Raw genomic sequence first — 14,073 nt, forward strand, 5'->3', positions numbered from 1 at the left:
CCAGTAAAAGCACACCACTTTTCAGAGGGGAAAAAAAAAAGAAAAAAGCATTGCCATTTCTACTAGCTTTAAGTTAAAGCATCTCTCACTAATCCTCCTGGGAACGACCACTGCAAAGTGAATATATTAAACTCAGGACACAGGTATCAATGGCTGGCACTCTGTCTAGCTTTACTGACTCCAGCTTGAAAATGTTGGCTCATTTTATGTGAGCAATTTGCACCCTGCCTTCACTTAAAGAGTTGCACTTTATGTTTGGAAAGTGGTATACACAGCTTCTTCCATAACTGCGGCTAATATATGGGAGACACAGAAAGGCCCCAGACACCCCAAAGCCAAATGGCAACTCACAGCAAATCCCTTCTTCCAAACTGCAATTCTGATAAAATACATGTTGACATTTATTCATGCTCAAAAGCTCACCCATCTTCCCCCCCACCCCAGCAATACCAGTTGGTCTACTTAAAGACCTGCCCTCACATATACCCCAGGAAAGTTTCTCTATCTGTGATCACCGACTTCTATATTTATTTTCTTTTTTTAATCTCTAGGCTTCTTCAAATGGAAAGCAGCCTGACAGACTCCTCCATCCTTAACTGCCTTTGTTCTGCCCGGACAGCCACCTGATGAAAAACAATTCCTTGTTGGTGTGTTGTGGCCCAAGTAGCACAAGGGAGGGTGGGGGACAATGGGAATTCCCCCAACACTAAAAAAAGAATTAAAGAAAACCCTTACAACCAATATTAATGCAACTAGCAACAGCAATGAACTTGCTCCACTACAGATGTGAGAATTTTACACTCAGATTAAGTTCCTTGATTTTTTTCTTAGTTCTTATCAACCTCTTAACAAAATGTTTTCCCAAAGATGGATGGGCCATCCCTGCAGGACACTGGTGCCTTCACCTCCTGGGGTTCAGTCGGGCCAGGGATGAAGTTGTGTTAACTTCACAAAATTCATACGCAACCCTTTCCTCACTGGCTACATCTACTGATCCAAAAGAGGAAAAAGGGGGAAAAAGGCAAGAAGAGTATGCAGAATGCTGCAGAGACATTTGCTACAAAGGTATGTAAAACTACTACTATTTATCCTACAATTTACCCCGAAGCCTACAGCTGACACATCAGTGGATACCATTTTAACAATCCCATAAGCTGTTAAAGCCTAACAAAGCAATCATTAGGAAAACTGGTTTAGTCCACCGTCGGTGGCATCCCATGCACCATCCATGGAGGAAGCGTGACTCAAACTGCTCTGAGCTCCCGTTCGCAGCACGGGCTGTAGAGCTGCATTTAAAAAGAATTCCCAGTAACCTGTACCAAAGCCACGTCTCCAACTGCTTCTGCTGCGAGACCATGTCAAAGCAAGTTATTTTAATATGACTACATCTGCAGTCCTACTGCATCTAAAAAAAAAAAATCCATAAGCATTCTAAGAGAAACACAGGGATTTTTTCTTAACGCCATGGAAGATGGATTCATCGTTATCAGTAATCCTCCCACAGCCCGAATTTCAGAAGTGGTAGCAAATTTACTTAGGCTTCAGACGCATAAACAAGCACTCTCTGCATCACTTCATTCATGTGTTTATTAAGATAAATGTACCTCATTAAAAAAAACAACGGTGGAGTGACATCCTTCTCTAGAAAGAAAATTAAATGGAGGGGGGACGGGGACGACACAGGAAACCAACGGCCTGTCCCACGCTTGATGGCAAGCGCTGGTGCCCCAATGGTTAAATCGGGATCTAGAAACCCACTTCCAGAGGACAGGCTTTCCTTAAAGGGTTTGGTTTTTTTTGTTTTTTTTTTTTTAAGAGTTCACTTGCCAAGTTCCCACTCCTTGCACACCCTCACTGTTGAGCAGTGGATTGCCAGGGGCACAAACACCCTGCGCAGGGACAGCTCTCCTCTCTCCAGGACTGGGACGGGACGCACGCAGGCAGTCAGGAAGGCAAATGAATGAGAAAATCACAGTCAGCACAATATGCAGCACGCTACCAAAGCGAGAACAGCCTAACAGCAGGAGAATAAGGGGCAGCTCTGCGTGTATGTTTAAAGGGAGGTTCTCTCAACCTCAGGAGTCAGGACAGGAGGAAACACAAAAGGTTTGAAGACGTAAAAACATTAAGACTGCAGTCCCAACACCAGAGAGGACACTTCATGATGGAAAGGATTTTTACGCTTTGTAATGAAGACGCAGATGAGGCAAAGTTCAGGTCCAAAACCTCACTTAAAAGCTTTATAAATCAGAAGAGAACTAGGTTGGCTCTGGAAGCATGTGCGCTGGGGAACACAAACCCCAATTCAACACTAGCTTCTATCACTCAATACACGAGCAAGTCCTGTTTGAACCCAGTGTCCAAAGTCTTTTTAAAATATAGCCTCCAGTATGACACATTGCAGAAAAAACAAACCACAGGCACAAGCCACGAGTTAGTCTTTGAAGTTTAGATACAACAGAAAATTATTTCATCTACCTAGATGCAAAGGGATAGCTGCTGCCTTTGATGCTACAAGAAATTTTGGTCTTAAACTGCCCAAGGACTTCAATTGCTTGCTGGGCTGCAGAGTGGCAACACCCAAGCCTACACATACACACGAACATAATTATGTCTGGTCTAGACTTGGAGAAAAAAAAATTAAATCTTTTCAGTGATGTTAGCATGCAAAGAAAATAATAGCATGTACAAAGAAATCTCTAGAGTGACTTATGAACAAGATTTTATGCTTGGCTTTCTGCCAATTAGAGAGGAATTAAAGAGCCTAGCAATATAACCCCGTTCATCCCAAGGAAGAAACTGCATTCTTAAGTGATCAACGGAATAAGAGGGAGGAGGAAAGAGGGACAAAGACACAGGACTGCAGCTTGACGGAACAAAATGGGAAGTTTCTGATGATACTGAGACAGAAAGTGGGCTAAGACTGTAACACAGAAAGAACAGTTCAAATTTTAAAATTAATCCAGTCTATTGCATCCAAAAGAAAATTAGCCAATAAACAACAGCATTCCAATAAAGCAGACAGTATTTTTTACTATAAAATTCTAATCGTTTTAATATTTTACAGAGTATACGCCTCCTCTGACTGCCACCCAGCAAAACGAGGAGGTCACAAGAACAAAAGCAAGCCAAGTTGAAAAGGCATTGCTGGACACCTTGAGAAGCTGAAAATGAGTCAAAACCCAGCCTTTCAGTAGAAGAGAACATTTCGTATATCTGCAATGATGATTTTATATCCAAACTCTTTGGAGCTTAAGAATTCACATCACGAGACCAGCTTTTAGCAGAATTAGGACCAGACTTGACATGCCCCAGTTTCCCCAAGGTTACTTTTTGAAAACCATCTACACCTAAAATATTTCATTCTCACACTACAGAAGAGCAACCAAAACCTAGCTTCTAATTTTACCGGTTTAGCATTTGTTTTACAATAATTTAATTTCAACACTTTTTTTATTTGAATGACAGAAGGAATTTCGCATTAGATTGCGGGTTGAAAGTTACTGAAAAGGGCAGCAAGCTGCTGTTAGATATATAAAGTCATTGCAAGGAGAAAAAAAAAAATGTTACTGAAGCTTATACTAAATCAAACCTTGTAAACCACTGAGAACACAAAATAAGCTAGAAGTAGCACAGGAGTTGCTAGGGATGTTTAAAGTTAATAAAATTCTAAATTAAATGGCTGCCGCTTAAGTTTGCCAAAAAATTATGTAAATTTCCAGAGTTCATACATAGTAATTAGCACAGCAAAAAGCAGGTCCCAAATAAGTGATGAAGTTAGCCTCGCTCTTATTTTTCCAGCAGATGGAATTAGCTGCGTGTGAAGTTATTTTTTGCAATGGGAGATTGAACATATTATCCTGAATATCAATTCTGCAAGTACAGCATATTGGATACATGCATACGTGGTATCAGAAACACACAAAAACCAATCTGAATCCTTCTTTTCCATCATTCTAAACAGGACACTAAAGAGGCTGGGGGAGAGTTTGCATATTTAATACTTCACTTTTCAAACCGATTGACTATCTGCCGACAATTTAGCTGAAACAAGTTCTCTCGAGGTACATTAGTGTTAATAGTCCAAACAGGTTTTTCCAAAGAAAAATGTCTACCTTGACTAAAAAGACATCCTCTTGATGTGCTAATTGACAGATCACAAAAAGTCATCCAAATAGCAAGTTCAAACAATGTGCATAAAACTGCAAATTTCCAGGTTTTGTCCGTTACTCCTCCAAAACCTGGTTTACAGGCGTCTCCATCATATATTGTATATCATATACTGTAACGCACAAATCCACCTTTTCCATTCCTCTTACTGATTTGTCACTTCACCCTTAGAAAGATACAGCCTTCTCCTAAGCCGTTACTCTCAATCCACTTGCAGCTCTGCACTGAGCGATGGCTGAACCACACGCGTGCCCTTGACCAAAATACTCCACCTGCGTTCCACATTCTGAATTTAGTTTCTTGTAAGCGCTCGAACCAAGAGCTGCCCCAGTATAGCAAATTACTCTCAAAGACACTGAAAGACCCAGCAACTTTTCTCAGTCGTTTGCCTGCCTTCACCTTGATATTTATATCGTGCTTACAGCAGCATGATCCATAAAGATGTATGTCAGTGCATGCATCCAGTTTAGGGGGCACCCACCTAGGAGCATCAGCAGATAAACCTTGAGAAGGTGCAAGGAGATCAACCAAAACCACAGCTACTGCACTCAACACGAAGTGAGAAGACAGGCTTACTCTTGTGCTGCACAGGCACCAGCTTCTGAACAGAAAGGCAGTGAAGGAAGTGAAAATAAGCCGCAAGTCTTGCTACACCAACGTTGCTTTGTAGCTCCAGGTAGCCCAGAAAAGATTTCCAGAACCTGTGTGTGCGCTACAAAAAAAGAACCCCAAACCTACATAATTAAAGGAACATAGGAGGGGAAAGTAATGTTTAACTCTAATTTAAAAGTCAAGGAAGTGACACACTGGATTTAATACTATTAACCAAAATTGTGCAAATTAGATGTATTGAAAGCAGCAGAAACCCTGCCCGAAACAAAACGGGAATTCTCATACAAAAATATTTCTGTGGCCAAATGAAATACTAAGTAAGAAAGCAAGCACTTTTACCTATCATGCTCTTCCCCCCCTCCTTCTCAACCAGGGAGTCTCATTTATCTCAAAGCAATCAAAGAAAAACACTTCGATTCTTAAAGTGAGAAAAGCTGCAAAAAATGAAATCCCTGTCTGGCACGAACAAATAATATTTGAGAAATCAAAAGGAGATTCTCCAAGTTAGGGGAAGGATGAAAACAGTTCTGAATAATTTACTTTGCATAGCCCAGTTCCTGCCAAAACAGTTCTGTAAATCCCATGGCAGTTCAGATAATTTCCATTCTTAGAACAAAAAAAGCTAGATTGAACATTAGCAACATTAATTGTGTGATATGACCTGAATGATGCAAGAACAAGTAGTTAAATGAACCACAACATCTGCTGAATTTTTAATCACTAGTTGTTTTTCTGCAAGGCAGAGGAACGCTGTATATTAGCTTCCAAGCACTGTACAGAATGGCACATTAGGACAGCAAGATTTTAACTGGCAGAAATTCAGCCTCCGTGCTACCTAAATGCCATTACTTCGCTATGAACTGCAGACATAGCGGGGATTTATTTTTTTTTAATCACATGGAAAATAACACTACTTTCTGCGCCCCAAGATACCAGTCAGCCATTTCTTAATGATTTTTTTTTAAAAAGCTGACATTTTCTCAACAGCCATTTATGCATCCCTCTGTAGCATATTTTTACTCTCAAAACAGTATCAAGTAGTCATGTGGCTGCCCAGCAGCAACTCACTATCAGATGTAGTTGAACCTCCGATGTGTAGGAGGGTGATCTATGTAAACATTCATACTACCTCTGTACTGCAACAGGAGGTGCAATTGCAACACGTTTAGGCGTACCTGAGCTATATTTAATCTATCTGCCTCTGACACCCATTGCAGTGACGCCGCAGACACCAAGGTTTTACCGTGAACTGGCTGTCTAAGCAAGTACCGTTGATACGAGTCGCACAAGCCTGCCCTGTACCTACACCAGCCAGTCCTGCTGTGATTTCTCTGTGCTTGATACCCCAAATAGCTCGACTCAAACTAACCACCATGCCTACAGTGGTAAATACAGCTCCAGTTCTGCTACAGGCATAAGACTGCACCAGCAGGATTAGCAAGTGATACAGCAGATATTCCCCTTCCGCAACAAGACAAAAAGGAAAAGTTATTTGGGGAGTAAACACAAATTCCACAACTACAAATTCCAAATACAAATCCCACAGCTACAACTAGAATCTGCACTATGGGTAATTATCCCAATTCATATCCTAGGGGAGGAAAAAAAAAGGCATTAAAAAAAAAAAGGACTACATTCATGCATTTAAAAAAAAGTCTGTCACACTGGCTTTAATGGATTCTAACTTTAATAAGTTAATAGAATCAAAATAGCTTAGAAAACAAAACCAGTAAAATATGGTACAAATAAAAACTGAGCAGCCACACATACCAAAGCAGCATTCCTGTGCCCTCCTTGCTGCAGAGCTTACAAAACTGGGAAGTTGATCTCTAACCAGCAACTTTCACTAGACTAAGATCCCCTTCAGAGGTATAGATGTTCCTATCTGTACATTTAAGCCACCTCCGATGACCAAATCATCCACAAAAAACCCAGGAGATAGGGAAGACAGATGCGTGCTTCCAAAGCTACATTATCTTTAATTGTAGGCTTAGGACTAGTCCTATGTTTTCATTACAGATTCAACTTCTGGGTGCAAAAAAAGCTTCTGTCTGTGAAACCAGGTATCAAACCTGCAAGGAGAATACTGAAATACGCTACATCTGCTGACAATAAAGCAAGTGGTGTTTGAGGATTATACTGAATTGCTTGTTTTGTTACACTACAGGGCAGCGAGAAATGAAAATAACACATTAAGGTGAATGTGTTGACACCTGGAACCTCAGGGCCAGTTAGTACCTAGGTAGTATCGTGGGTCTGCTGCACAGTATTCAACTTCGCAGCACCAGAAATCAACCTTGGCACCTCTGTACCCCAAAACCATTGCCTTTCCTGGCAGAGGAACTACAGACAAGTCTCCATGAACGCACGTTCTCGCTGCTAGCTGCTATTCAAGCCAGCTGAGAACTCACCAACGCCATGGTACACCTCCACAGAACGCTACAAGACAAGCTTCCAATTTTAAGGGACACAGAAAGATGTTTTGTATGCCTATAAGAAAATTAGTTGCAGCTTAGCACTCGAGAAAAAGATTTTTAAAGAGCGTTTAGTGCAAGTGAAACACACACAGCTTCCTCCTCAACCTCTGCTCCTTCTCCAATTAGATAGGAAAGAGACAACTTAGTCATATGGAGCGTGCAAGATGATTTTAAGACACTGGTATTAAATCAAATCCCACAACTTTTCACACCTATTAAAATGCAGCTTTGTCATTAGAAGGGGAGATTTTGATAAGCACGATGCAATTAACAGACACCGCCTTTGTTCCCAGGCTGCTCGTGATGAAGCCCAGAACTCCTTGACATTCCATTTCTTTCCCTCAAAGACTCTGCACTACAGCAAATTTATGGTTTTTAGCATGTAAGAGGAGAATTGAGCAAGTTACCTTCAAAACCAGTCAATAAGGCTCTTTCACTCGGGCCCGGGGAAGGCGGGTGGCTGCTGGAAAGCAATACAAGGCGCTCCCTTCCCCCTCCCCTCAGGACCCAAAAACACTGCATTCAAAACACTCCCATCCCCTGCAGCAAGGGATTAGCCATTTATTAAAAAGGAATCAAAACACTGTAAAAGGCTTCCAGTTAAGATTTCAAGGGGGGAAAAAAAAAAACCCTGCAACACTAGTGCAACTGGAGTCGCATTAGGAGTTCTTCTGGGCACTGAAGAATAAGTAGCTCAACCATAAGCAGGATGTCATTTGTCCGGATGATGCTGTTCAAATGGTTCAAAAGGAGAGCAGAGCTAGATTTTTTTTTTTAGTCATTTTGCTGCCTCCATGTTAAGCAGTAACAACATTAACAACCTACAGGCATTTACGGATTTAGACTTTGGACTTCCAAAACAACTGCCTACCTTCATGCTTATTTTATTTTTCTTTTTTTTTTTGACTCTTCTCTAGGGGCGACAGACAATTATAATGGCCAATTATGTAAAAACCTGTCATCCGAGAAAACACGAAGCACTACGCAAACACTCATTAAGACTCGCAACTCGAGTCTGTGCCAGGCGCTTAGCCGGTTCAAAGCTAGCCTGGATATCTCGAGCTACCAAAACTGGATACCGAGAGCTACGGCATAACCAAGATCGCACGCAGCGCAGCACAGCACAGTTAACGACTTGAGTATTTACACAGCTTCGCAGGCGGGTTTTACAGCCCACAACGAACCCCGAGTTGCTCTGGTTGTGCTCTGCAGCCCCATCCAAGCCAGTTATTTAAAAGGAGAGCAGAGAGACGTGCGCTGCTGCTGGGCGTTGTACAAAGCACCTCGCAGGACAAGCGTCAGACCCGCTTCTCAGGCTGATACAAGGAGACTTTTTTCCAACTGGAAGCCACACAGAGTAAGTCAATAACCTCAGTTTACTGAAGAAATTAGAAACTACACTTACTGTTTCAAGTAAGGCCTTGGAGGAAGAAATCACTTCCACCGTAATTATACTTTTAACCTTAGGTTCTTGCACCATCCCCATGTGAACACATTATTAGAAGCGTTACCTACAATATCTAATAATGATTAGAGCTTTCTTTTTGGATCACTGTTTGTTTACAGAGCTTCACAGTCCTTCCCTCCCACGGCTGATAGATGCATGAAGCAGGGGGTAATCTGCAGACAAACACCATCAAGAAGTGACAGTACTCAGAGGATCAAAATTTGGAGGAAAATACGTGGGGTTGTTGTTTTGTTAGGTTTTTTTTTTTTAAATAAAAACCCTGCGAGCTTGCCGGCAGGCCCACGAAGAGACGGTGACCCGCCAAAAGCAGGGGCGTTCGGACGACCCCCGAGGCTCCGGCACGCTGCCCTCAGCCACGCGTGGGTCGGCCGCGGCGGGACGATCGCGTTATGTAACCTCCGGGAGCGGAGATGCTCCGCGACCCTGCGCCGTGCGGGGGACACGGGACCCGGCACCCACGGACCGGTCCTTCCCCACCACCACCACCACCGGCTCACGCTGTCAGACCCGCCGGGCCGGGCCCGCCGGGAGGCGGGAAGGCCACGGAAGCGCTGCCAGCGGAGCCGGGGACACAACGGAGGGGAAGCGCAATACCCACCCCACCCCCCGCCCAGGGAGGCGGCCCCCTCCGACACCGCGGCGCCCCGGCACGGGAGAAGGGTGCCGACGCGGAACGCCGGGAATAAAATAAAATGAACCCGAGAGAGGGCGGCCGGCGGCGGGGAGGCGCCGCGCCAGGAGAGAGACGAGGCCCGGTGCCCTCCGCGGGGCCCGACGCCGCGCAGCCCCATCCGGAGAGCGGCCAGCGGCCCCTCGGCGGCCCCCGGAGCCGCCATGGCCGGCCGGGAGAACGGGCGGTGCGTGCGGGGCCTGCTCGCCGCCCACCTGCCCGCCCTGGCCCGCGGCCCCAAGCCGAGCCGGCCGTTCTCCCCCGCCCCGGCCCCGCTGCACCGCGAGAAGCCTACCCGGAGCGGGGCCGGCCGCTCTCTCGCGGGGAGGAGGGGGCGTCCCGGCAGCGACGGCGGCGAGCTGCGCGGAGCCGCAAGCCCGGGCTCGGCGCGGCGCGACCGGATCCCCCCTGCGCCCAGCCGCGGCGGCGGGAGGGGCCGCACCGGCCGCACCAATCCGCGCCCGGGGCGGGGCGGGGCGGGACGGGCCCGGGCCCGCCGGGGAGGGCCGCGGCACCGCCGACCGCCCCCGCGCCGTGCCAGGCACCGGCCGCCCCGCCGCGCCAGGCAGCGCCGGGAGGGCACCGCGGGGGCCGGGGGCCTCGCTCGGGGCTCCTCAGAGCGGGGCCGGGCAGGTTCAAGGCCAGGGGCGTTTCAAGGCAGACCCCGGTGCTGGGGATCGGCAGGGTCGAGGCCTCCCCGTATGCCCAGCGCTGGCAGGCGCGGGGTCCCCGCAGCCTTGCTCGCCGTGGTGTCTCTAGGCTCGGATCCTAATGCCGCTGTGCCGGTTGCTGTGAGGTTTAGCGAACAACGTGGCACTGAAAGCAGCGAGGGTACCAGCTCCCAGCCCGCTGCCTGGCACCGGCAGCTTACGAGTCAATTTAATATGGAGACAACAGGCTAAAAATCTATACAGTCCTCTGCAGGACGCCAAAGAAAATAATTTGATAGACCTTCTGGCTTTAAAATTTACTTAGCTCCTGACTGCAGGGCCAAAATAGCTGCTGGGAGGTTACTGGGAGTGTGAAGGGGTGCTTCAGGGTAATCGGGCCCCACCACCGTGGTGCCAGCCTTGCCAGCTCGCTTGTTTTGCCAACGTTGCCTCCCTGACACAATCACTAAATACCCTTTGCAGATGATGCCCTCGACAGAGGAAAACATGAGCTGGTGTTCCCGGTGTAGATGCATCCTAGGAGACACGGCTGCACAGACCCTGGGCAGTGGTTTGTCACGTGAGCATCACCCCAGCCATCTTCTCCATGCCATCCTTGCAAAGCCCTCAGTCTGCAGGGAGAAGGAGACGGGCACCAGAGAGGCTCTATGAAACCAAAGGTGTTGAGAACAGGAGTGAGATGCAAAGGGAAGGCACTGGGAAAAAAGGAATGAAGTGGTGGCACCAGATGGTAGCTTGAGCCTAAGGGGTTCCTGCAAGAAGGAGCCTCCCCCTCCTCAAAAGAAGATTTCAGCAGTTTGTTCCCACTTAGAGGGAAGCAGGAGGGATGCAGATCCCTGCGGGGACCACAGATGATCCAGGGTGAGAGCAGGGCTAGCAAACCAAAAAAGCCTGGTTCCTCTGACCTGCAGGAGGGCAGCAGTGGAGACACTACTTATTCTCTGTAATGCAATACTGTGAGAAGATCCTTGAGACCGTTCTCAAGCTAAAAAGCAGAATAAGTGTGTCAGCACAGCACTGTGCCGCTGTAGTCCTGACGAGGGGCAGAGCTAATTAGCCAAAGCACCAGATCACATTAACATGGCGTCTCAGATGGCCGAGATGAATCTCCCAAAGTCTCCAGAGTCCCTGTTGACTACAGCCACTGTGTACAAAAACAAAGCGAGGACAGGAGGGGAAGATAGAGGTAAAATGAGTTGCTGACAGTCAGATATCAGATCAGTGACAGGATGGAAAAGAGAACCTAGAGTTCCTCATCCCTCCAGTACTTTCTCCTCTGGACCATAACAAAACCCCAGAACAACAACAGGATTTAGCTGCTGCTGACACAGTAGCTTCGTGTGTTCCAGGGGAAAATTCTGCATTTTGGTATAGGACCATAGTGATTTTTTTTTGTGCACATGGAAAAAACCCCACTATTTACTAGCGTGGTACCACACACCGACACACAAGGTATCGCCAGACGACTTAAAGGGGAATGAAATATATGCCCTGTCATATTAGAAAAAGGCCAATTGCACCATTGGGTACAGACCCAATCTTTTGTTGTAAGTTGATAAAGACAGCTAAAAGCCATTTGCTGCTAAGTGACTTCAAATGATTAAATAACCTTTCTCCCCCTGCTCCCCCCCCTCCCAGGGCATTTAGTGATAATATAAGATTTTACACATTGTTTAGCTTACATGGCCATCTGGCACTTTTGCATTTCAGTAGCCTTGAACATTAAAAAAACAATAGATAAAGAAAAACAGCCCTATCTTATCAGAGAGCTGGAGAAGTTTAACTCTGTCAGAGTACACAGGATTAATCAAGTTGTTACAGCTCTTTTATTGTTTCCATCTTAACTAATAGTCATATTCCTCAAAACTTTGTGGTGTTGTACTCTCTTAACCAGGCTGTTCCTTATTGCCTTTGTGTTTGCTTTAGCCATGAAACACTTAACCCTAGCAGTTGCATCCAACTTCCATATGAGATGTTCCGCTTCTGGGCAATGGAGACACAAAGGAGGTGCGTACTGAGAAAAAATACATATGGGTTTTAATCCACCCGCCAAAAAAGAAAAAAATGCTAGAAGTCTTGTCTAAGCTAGGGAAAAGGATACTCTTTTCAAATGAAAATGCAATGATCCTGGCCTAACTCAATTAGAAACCTACTTAATGCTGCTGAGACATTGTCTAATACCACCACACTAAGTGGCTTCTTCACCTGCTTTTGCTAAAGGGGATAAAAGTACAATTCACCCAAAGCCCCTGGGAATAGCAAAAAGTTTGGTCTCAACTCAGCAGTGGCTTATGGTTGAATCTGGCATTTGTTCTTGGGTTAATTCCCACTCCCCTCTTTCCCCATAGAAGAAAATCAACAAGGTTTGAGTCTGGAAACAAATGCGATTTCCTTATGAATGTGGCTTGGGAGGACAAAACCAGCTGCAGGATGCTTTCACCTGTAGCGCTGGAGCGGGTTTTTGACTGAAATCTGTAACAGCAGGGAACATTCAGTTTAAAGGCACTGTAAATAACAGAGGATGTAAAGATATGCTGAGATAAAGCCTATCCAGACTTTGTTTCCAACTGTACTTTGCATTTTAAGATTGCTAGTTTGCATTTTAGACTAGCTCCAGTGAAAGCTAGGCGCTTACAAACGTGCTACAACATCTAGCTATTAGGTGTCAGGCTGCCAGAGTGCAATATAATACCTAGAGTCAGGTACCTCGTCTTTCTATTTATAGCCCACAGAGTGTTAGACACCTCCCAAGGGCGAGTAGAACCTACCGAGCAGAGACCTGGTTGCAGGAAACATCAAACAAGGGACATATTAGACTTGCTTTGCAGAGCCAGCGTGCAGGTGTTTCCGTCAGCTCGGGATTCGGGGCCCACACTTCAGAGGTTCAGGAGTCTCTGTAAGTGCTCTGTGAAGGAACAGAGCAAGGTTAGCAATTTCTTTTTAACATGTTGGGGTGTAGGAGTTGCCTGTCGTGTAGTTTGTTGTTTGTGCTAATCTAGGTGGTAGAGTAAACACCCAGGAAAGGGAAGACACTCTCCAAGTTCATCCAGGTGAGAGCCTAAATGCGTCTCATCCCTGCTTGGAGTGTGCCCTCCTCCCAGGCTACAGGTTGAGGCACTACAGCTTGGTGAGTAATCTCACACTCCTGTTAAAACCGTGCTACTGTGCAAAATGAAACCCAAAGAACACAGCAAGAAAATGCAGCAGAAGGCTTAACTGGGTTTCCTAGCTGTTGTAAGAGGGGAAATTTAGCTTCTATTTTCTGCTTTTAAAATTTCTTCTGGTTTTTAAACTAGCGACCACTTTAGATGAAAAGCAGAAGCAGGAGAAACAGCCAATGCACCGTAATGGTTTTGCTGCACAACACTTGATCGAGAGGCTATCAATTAAATTTCACACGAGGATTACTCTGTGCCCTCTGCAGCATCACACTGGGCTCCACATACAGCAGTTTGCCTACAGAGGCTTTTCTTTGACTTCATGCAAGTGGTATGTGGCACTGTGGGCTACAGCTTTGTAACACCATTTGCCTGAACTTTCATCAAAAATATATTCAGAAATAGTAATTATTTCAGGGCTAAATTTGGAGATAGGTTTCCCTACATGCTCCATATTACTCTTCAGTAAGGTGCATTTATTTCTACAAGGGTGGGAAGAACAATATCCCATGTGAACAAATGAAGAGTAGAAAGAACAAGTTAGCAGATTTCCACATAATGATCTCCTCTGTACAAAATATATCCAATAATGACAGTTATATTGTCAAGAAATAGATAAATTCAAATTGGTTCTCAAAGCTTCAGTGGTTAAAATGGAGGCGTATTATCATAAAATCATCAGGACTATACGAGAATGACATGGTTAATCTTTCAGGCATGTGTAATATCTGTACAGGATAATGAGTTTATATATTCAGATTGCTTGTTTATCTCTATTAAAAGGTATTATGTTTATTCCTCTTAAAATCAGGAATTTGGCTGAAAAAAAATTATTACTGTGTTTTTT

General features: G+C 45.3%; 1 protein-coding gene across 6 annotated transcripts in view; it reads right to left on the reverse strand.

Annotated features, from left to right (window-relative positions):
- The window catches only part of FBXO34 (F-box protein 34), a 40,810-nt gene extending 30,973 nt beyond the window's left edge, over positions 1-9,837 (reverse strand). For 4 of the 6 annotated variants that reach the window (XR_008577267.1, XM_054826480.1, XM_054826487.1 and 1 more), the window contains exon 1: positions 9,693-9,831. The gene's annotated coding sequence lies outside the window, so the exon portion shown is untranslated. Of the gene's footprint in view, positions 1-9,692 lie in introns of all 6 variants that reach the window. The other 2 variants (XM_054826479.1, XM_054826483.1) reach the window with 2 other exon arrangements.
- Between the last annotated feature and the right edge of the window lie 4,236 nt (positions 9,838-14,073).

This window comes from Grus americana, chromosome 5, assembly GCF_028858705.1.
Source record: "Grus americana isolate bGruAme1 chromosome 5, bGruAme1.mat, whole genome shotgun sequence".
Classification (NCBI taxonomy): domain Eukaryota; kingdom Metazoa; phylum Chordata; class Aves; order Gruiformes; family Gruidae; genus Grus; species Grus americana.